The sequence below is a fragment of the Rattus norvegicus genome, chromosome 19 (genome assembly GCF_036323735.1).
Source record: "Rattus norvegicus strain BN/NHsdMcwi chromosome 19, GRCr8, whole genome shotgun sequence".
Taxonomy (NCBI): domain Eukaryota; kingdom Metazoa; phylum Chordata; class Mammalia; order Rodentia; family Muridae; genus Rattus; species Rattus norvegicus.
Genome location: NC_086037.1, coordinates 72,982,979 through 72,989,839, shown reverse-complemented (window position 1 = coordinate 72,989,839; position 6,861 = coordinate 72,982,979). Strand labels below are relative to the sequence as shown.

The following is a 6,861-nucleotide window of genomic DNA, read 5'->3' as shown; positions in this document are numbered from 1 at the left end:
GCTCAAGGGTTAAAAGCACTAACCTTGCAGAGGACCTGAGTTTGTTTCCTAGCACCCACAATAGCCTCTAACTCCACCTCCAGGGGATCCAACACTACCTTCACAGCTACACACATATACATGTAAATGAACATAAATGAAGTTGATTTGTTGGGGAGTTGAGCACCTATGAGAAGGGCATGCGTCCTAAGGATCGTCGTGGGGGTGAGCTAAGAGTCACTCTGTATGAGGATGGGATCTGCTTCCCTAGGAAGGGACACATTGTTGGAGATGTAGCTCTCTGGTGAAGTGTTTCCCTAGCACTACATGAAATTCTAGGTTCAGTTTTCAGAACTGCATACACTAGGTATAGTGGTACATGCCTGTAATCCTAGCACTTGGGAAGTAGAGACATGCTATGATCTCAAGTCTCCTGAGGTTTGCTTTCTCCTAAGGAACTAGCTACCACCAGGTTCATACACCCAGACCATTGAAAGCCTCTCTGCCTCCTCAACACAGCATGAACTTGCTCAGGGTGCCAACTGACTACATGCCAATATTTACAATCAGGCATTAAAGGTCATTACTTTTTTTTTTCCAGTTGTACATCGTGTGTGTGATCTTATGACAGACTGGGAGGGAAATAGTGCTATGTCTTTAAGACCCATATTGAGTCCTCAGAGTGGTGTTTCCTATTTCCACATAGATGAGTAAGCTCCATTCTCATTTCCACAGCTCACGAGATAGGCCCGATTTCTTCACTTTGGACAGACCCCAGGGGGGCTCTTTTGACATTCAGCACATGGGTTAGCAGCACTGGACTTGCTCTCAAAGGGCTCTGAGAAGTTAATCTGATCACAGGCACTCCTTTGATTTGCATGTTATTGACTTGAGTTTCTTACCTGTGTTCACCTGATAACAGGATCATCCAGGCAGCCTTCTGTAGCCAGCCAAATCCTCTAGTCCCTCATGTCAGCTGGAAGCCAACGGTTTCTGCCAGGATTCTGGAAATGAATTGCCTTGATTCTTCCCAAATGGCAGGACCACTGTGACCAACAAAGACCAAGGAAGCCAAACCCAGCTGGCAGAGGCAACACAAAAAGACATGGGAACTCATCCCTCTCTATTCTGGCCAGCACTTGTCCAAGGTGGAATATGTATTTCTCTGTTTCACAGCATGTCCCCCACACTGATCCCCTGAGCTGAGCATGGGTCACCAGAGTCTCCTTTGCTCAGATACTTAGTTCTGCTGATGACAGCTTGCCATGTTCACTAGCTCAATGCCAAAGGTTAGGTGGGTCCTAATGTGATCCTGGTTTCTCAGGTCCATGGCGTGTTCACGTGTGAGGGTTAGATGGATAACAATGTTTTTTGTGTCCCCTGTCTCTGCTAGAGTGCTCCTCAATAGAACAGAGAGCCCAGGCACAGTTCGGGGGTTTTCATGTTTAGCTGTAGAACGCCTGACCTTGAATGCTGTATGCTGGATCTTTTAAGATGTGTTCCAGCTACAAGTCACCAAGCAAAGCTTATCCCGGAAGAAGGCCATTTTGTTTCCAGGTGTGCTAGTATCTCTAGGGCCTGGGCCTTGACTGTCTTCCCAGGATCCTTTTGTCTTAGGGCAATGCACCTTCAATTTTTTCCTTTCTAGTATGTATTATGTATTGAGCATATCCCCTGCCCTTCAATCTCCACTGCTCTTCCTTCTCTCACCTGCCCACCTCCCATAAATGTGCTCCATTCCCCTAGACAATTTCACATCTACTCATTTAATCTGTTTGTATACAGTTTATGTAGCTATATAAATCTGGGATCCGCAAACAAGCAAGAGCATCTATTTGTGTGAGACTGGCTTAATTCACTTAACATGATTATTTCCAATTATACCTATTTGCCTGCAAATGACAAAGCTCCATTCTTCTTTATGTCTGAATAAAATTGCATTGTGCCCACACACTGCTTTTCCTTATCCATCCCTCTGATGTTTGGCACCTAGGTTGGGTCTATAATTTAGCTTTTGGGAATGGTGCTGCCATAAACATAGATGCACAGTGTCTACAGTACATAAACTTGCTGTCCTTCATAAGTACCTAGGGGAGGTAAAGCTAGGTCATTTCAATCAGCTATTTCCTTTTGTTGTTGCTGTTGCTGTTTGTTCATTTCTTTTTTTGAGAAACTTCCATACTGGTTTCCACAGAGGCTGGAGTAATTATATTCCCAATAGCAGATATGAGGCCCCTTAGTCTATATCCACACTAGAACATATTTTTTCCTTAGTGGCTGTTATATCTTTTGGTTATTGTAGCAGTTTTGTGTGTGTGTGTGTGTGTGTGTGTGTGTGTGTGTGCGCGTGTGTGTGTTGGTTTAGTTTTTGAGACAGAGTCTGGCTTTGCAGCCAATGTTGCCTTTGAAATTGTGATCTCCCTTGCCTCAGCCTCCCAAGTGCTAGTGCTGGGTTGACAGGACTGTACCACTACTTAAGACTGAATACATCCTTTAACCCACTATGTCTCCTCAGTGTGTCCCTTGGTCCTGAATAAAAAACAGAAGCAAGAAGCAACAGAGGGGAGAACCTCAAGTTTTCTCCACTCAGCAGGAGCAAAGAAGAGAAGAAACTGTCAGGGTGTCTCCACTTAAGAGCGATGCAGCAGAAACCACGGGGTCTATCCACTCAGCAGAAGTGAGAGAGGGGGAATATTAGGGTCCTGACACCGAGGGCAGCAGTCTGTAAACCTTTTTTCTGGCTCTCTACTCACTCCTGCTAATCACTGAGACATCCATTGCCCCAGCACTGGGAAGGCCAATATGCCTCTATCTCCCTCCAGCTCCTTGCCCTGCTGAGTGTGTAGTAACAGACTCAAGTTCCCTGGTTGGCCCCTTGCAATGTTTTATCACTCTCTTCTCCTCCAAGCTTTACTTTAAATGAGTCCTTGCTTCCCAGTCCTTCTCACAGGAGGTTTTCAGATAACAAAAAAGGGAAAAGGCCTATGGAAATCTTCTGCTTCCTGTTGGGTCCCACAGAGCTCTCCACAGGAGAACACAACAAACAGAAACAAACACGTTAGAATGAAAGCCAATCCAAGAAGGACATGCTCTGTCTTTGTGTTGGGGAATAAATCCATTTCAGTTGAATAAAAGAGGCCGCTGTGTCCCCAACACCACATCTTTGTGTGCAGGCAGCTGGCTCCCACAGAAGAATATGTCTGCGATTACCCTTCCTGATAGGACACTGATGCTTTCAATAACCGCATCTTCTGTTCACATCCAGAGCACATTAGAAAGCCATTTACTTTATTCAAAAAAAAAAAGTGTAGCATCCTCAGACCTGAGCCTTCAGTTAATATTGGCATTCATACATGAGTGAGTGCTGCAGCTTAAGCTTTCTCGGTTGTCAGCACGGAGTTGTGAACATATTGAACTGTGATTTTTACTTTTTAACCTGGGGGCCCTTCAACATTCCTAAAGGGGAAAATTTCGGATGATCGTGTCTGATTGCATGAGACCACGTTGGTGAGAGAAGGTTAGATGGGGGAAACAGCAGGGAGTGAGAATAAAGAAAATAACAAAAGCCAGGTGAGATAATTAAAACCTTCTTAATCTCCTCATACTGAGGAACGGTGTCAGCCCATTTCTTTCTCCTTTTTTTAAAACAGTGTGAGCCTGCGTTTCTACTTCATTTCAAACTGCTCTTCCCATTAGCGCTCGTTCTGCAGATGCGAATCAGTGGGATAAATTAAGTTTTGCTCAAGGCATTTAGTATAGTAATAATCTGCCTCTCAGAAGAGGGGGAAAAACATAGCAAAGAACCTCCGCCCTGCAATGCCAGGTGTGGACTGAAACAAAGCTGTGAGGGAAAGGCGCCCCTGCCAAGGCTGCCTGTTGCAACCAAGGCCTGGTGTTGCCCATGAAGCCTATTTTAGAAAGTGAAAGGGGAAGTTAGTTACTGTAAAAGGTCATCTGATCATAAACAAGAAATGAAAGTAGCCCCTTACAAACTTATATTTAGGGCGGGGGAAGCAGCTCAGTTATCAGAGTGCTTGTTATGCCAAAGCCATGGGTTCAATGTCAAGCACCTCATAAAATCAGGCATAGAGGTACATACCAGTAATTCCAGAACATGGAAGCTAGAGGCAGGAGGATCAAAAGTTAAAGGTCATCCTCTACCATATAGCAAGTTTGGGGACAACCTGGGGTACAGGAGACCCTGTCCCAGAAAATTAAAACAACAAACCACCTTCTTTGTTTACTGTCTATGTGCAATGGAAGGATATATTTAGTCACTAGGTAACTTACACAGGGGTGTCCCCAGAGAAGTCAGGTCAGTCTTACAACACAGCAATGTAACACAATGGAAAAGGCAGCATGAAGAACCCACTGAGCACAGCACCAGCTATAACCTGACTATCCCTACTGGCCCTGAATATAGAAATGACAACAAAATGGCATGGCCTATTGGTGTCTTCACTTCTCTCTCAGTGGGTTAGTCAGCTTTCTGCCTGTAACAAAATGTCCAGAATGGCTGACTTTAAAGATAGAGAAGCCTTGTCTCAGTGTTGGAAGATTCACAGAAAGGTCAGATAAGAGCACATTCATAGTCTGTATTATAAGACAGTCTTGTACTCCACATTGAGGAAAAGAGTCAGCACGTACGCATCATTACTAGCTTGTGAGTGAACCCTGCTAATGGTTAATTTGTTCTGATGCTCAGGTGCCCATGAAGAAGTACAAAGCTGATAGTAGCAGAAGCTAAATCAGGATAGGAGAGATGGCTCAATAGATAAAGGGTTTGCTGCCAAGCCTGACAACTGGAGTTTAATCCCTAGAAGTCTTACAGCAGAAGGAAAGAACTGACTCTTGAAATTTGTCTTTTGAACTCTACATATGTGTCATGGTAATGCAACAACAACAACAACAACAACACACACACACACACACACACACACACACATACAAAAAGGGGGGGGAAGACTAAGAAAAGGAAGGGAGATTAATTAAACTCAGCCTTTCAGGATGTGTCTGAGCCCAGACATCTACGGAATGAGCAGAAAGTGTAAGGGAGAATGACAAGAGGCACTGATGTCACAAGTCTTAGAAACTTGGCTGACACCAGAACAGAATGGTAAACCTGAGATCCAGAATGATGGACAGCCTTAGTCCCTACCACCTCCCCGTGTAATCTGCCTGCTGGTGTTGAAATGAAAGACAGGTGTTTAAAAGGAATCCACTTTATATCGTCATAGCCCACAAAGGCCCATGTGTACAAGATGCAGTAATCCACTGTCTTCTCTAATGGCCTGGTTTCTGCAATCTTAAGAGTCAGTACCTGTCTCCATCATTGAGTTGTGTGTAACAGGAAGTGGGAGCTCAGTGTTCCTGTACAGCTTTATGACCAGTTGGGCCTATTGTTCTGTGAGAAGCAAGACATCACATGAGGAGCACTTGAGAGAGGAACCCATTCCCATCACACTGGGAACAAAGAGAAAGGGGGCAGACTGAGGTCTCCGTGACTTTTTCAAGGGCCTAATGAAGCACCACCCCTTAAGTATATCATCACCCCTCAGCAGCTGATGGCTTGGCACTGAGCCTTCCACATGTGGGCCTTTGTGGGCAATAAGGATGTAAGTGTAGCTTTCATGCTATGCCACTGTCTTAGCCTAGCAACTGAGAAACAAGGTCCAAGGTTGACCTCTGGCAAATACACACACATACATGCATACATACACATGTATATATATGTGTTCTAGGCACATATACTGTATGCACATACACATAAACTCAAATAAATAAATAATAGCATTTATGATTATGTTGTGAGTCAGTTGGGCTTCTCGTGACACCTCCTTTGCCTGGAATATCACATCTGCTCACCTGTCTCAAGTTTGTCCCCACAGTGACATTTATGTCCTTCCTCCAGGGAGCTGCCCAGTCCACACACCAGAAGGGGTCAAGCAGCCTGCTGCGAATTCATGATGTTAATATATGTTGGCTTCTTTCCTTCCCTGGTCAGAATCACTTTCAGATCAGCAGATGTATCTTCCTTTAGCTGTTTTTTGATACCAGGAGAGTGCCTGGAAAATTAGTAGACAGAACAAATGTTCTCTTACCTTAAGAAGAAAGGAAAGAAATTAACATTGATTCTATAATGCACCTCAGGCTCTTCTAATTTAAATTGTACAAACATTACCTTTATTGCTTTTTGTCGTATTTGAGAATCACCCATAATAGTATTTATGTAATTGTTTTACTTTAATTAAATGACTCTTAAGTTAATGGTATTTTAGGAGAAAATGCTTCATCACTATATTGTAAATTCCACAAGAGCAAGAACTGGTTATTGTGAACCACTGAATTCCCCAGGCTTTGAATTGATGCTGGCACAAAGTATCTGACTACATAGTTAAAAGAATAAGGAGAAATAAACACCACTAACGTGTGGAAATAGCAATCATAAATACGAGAGTGAAGGAATCATAATAATATGATAATACTAAACCTAAACCCTTCCTTTTTGCTTAAACAGGAGGTACTGTGGACACAGTACTAGTGTATCAGAAAGGAATCTATACCAATGCTCTGAGAGAACTGTGGAGGAAACAATCAACTTGGGAAAGTGAAAACCATTTAGGATAGTTTACTCTCAGAAATAAATTACAAAACAAAAAGTAATCAAGATGGTTCAATCTCCATGGAAGACCTTGGATCTTCTCCTTGGTTACTGCTGTACCATGTCCATCTTGACCAGTTTTTCCTGGGTTAACCGTAATGATACCTTACATTTTGGGAGCTGGCATTTATATCTATAATGCATAGGGCACGGAATGTCTCCTCAGAATACCTATGTTACAGAGTTGCCATGGGGTAGAGACTCTCTATGTTACACAGTTG

General features: G+C 43.4%; 1 long non-coding RNA gene across 1 annotated transcript in view; it reads right to left on the bottom strand.

Moving 5' to 3' along the window:
- Positions 1-5,848: 5,848 nt before the first annotated feature.
- Positions 5,849-6,861, bottom strand: part of LOC103694361 (uncharacterized) — a 111,374-nt gene continuing 110,361 nt past the window's right edge. Inside the window, exon 6 of the long non-coding RNA XR_597305.3 lies at positions 5,849-6,044. This is a non-coding gene — a long non-coding RNA (uncharacterized LOC103694361). The remainder of the gene's footprint in view (positions 6,045-6,861) is intronic.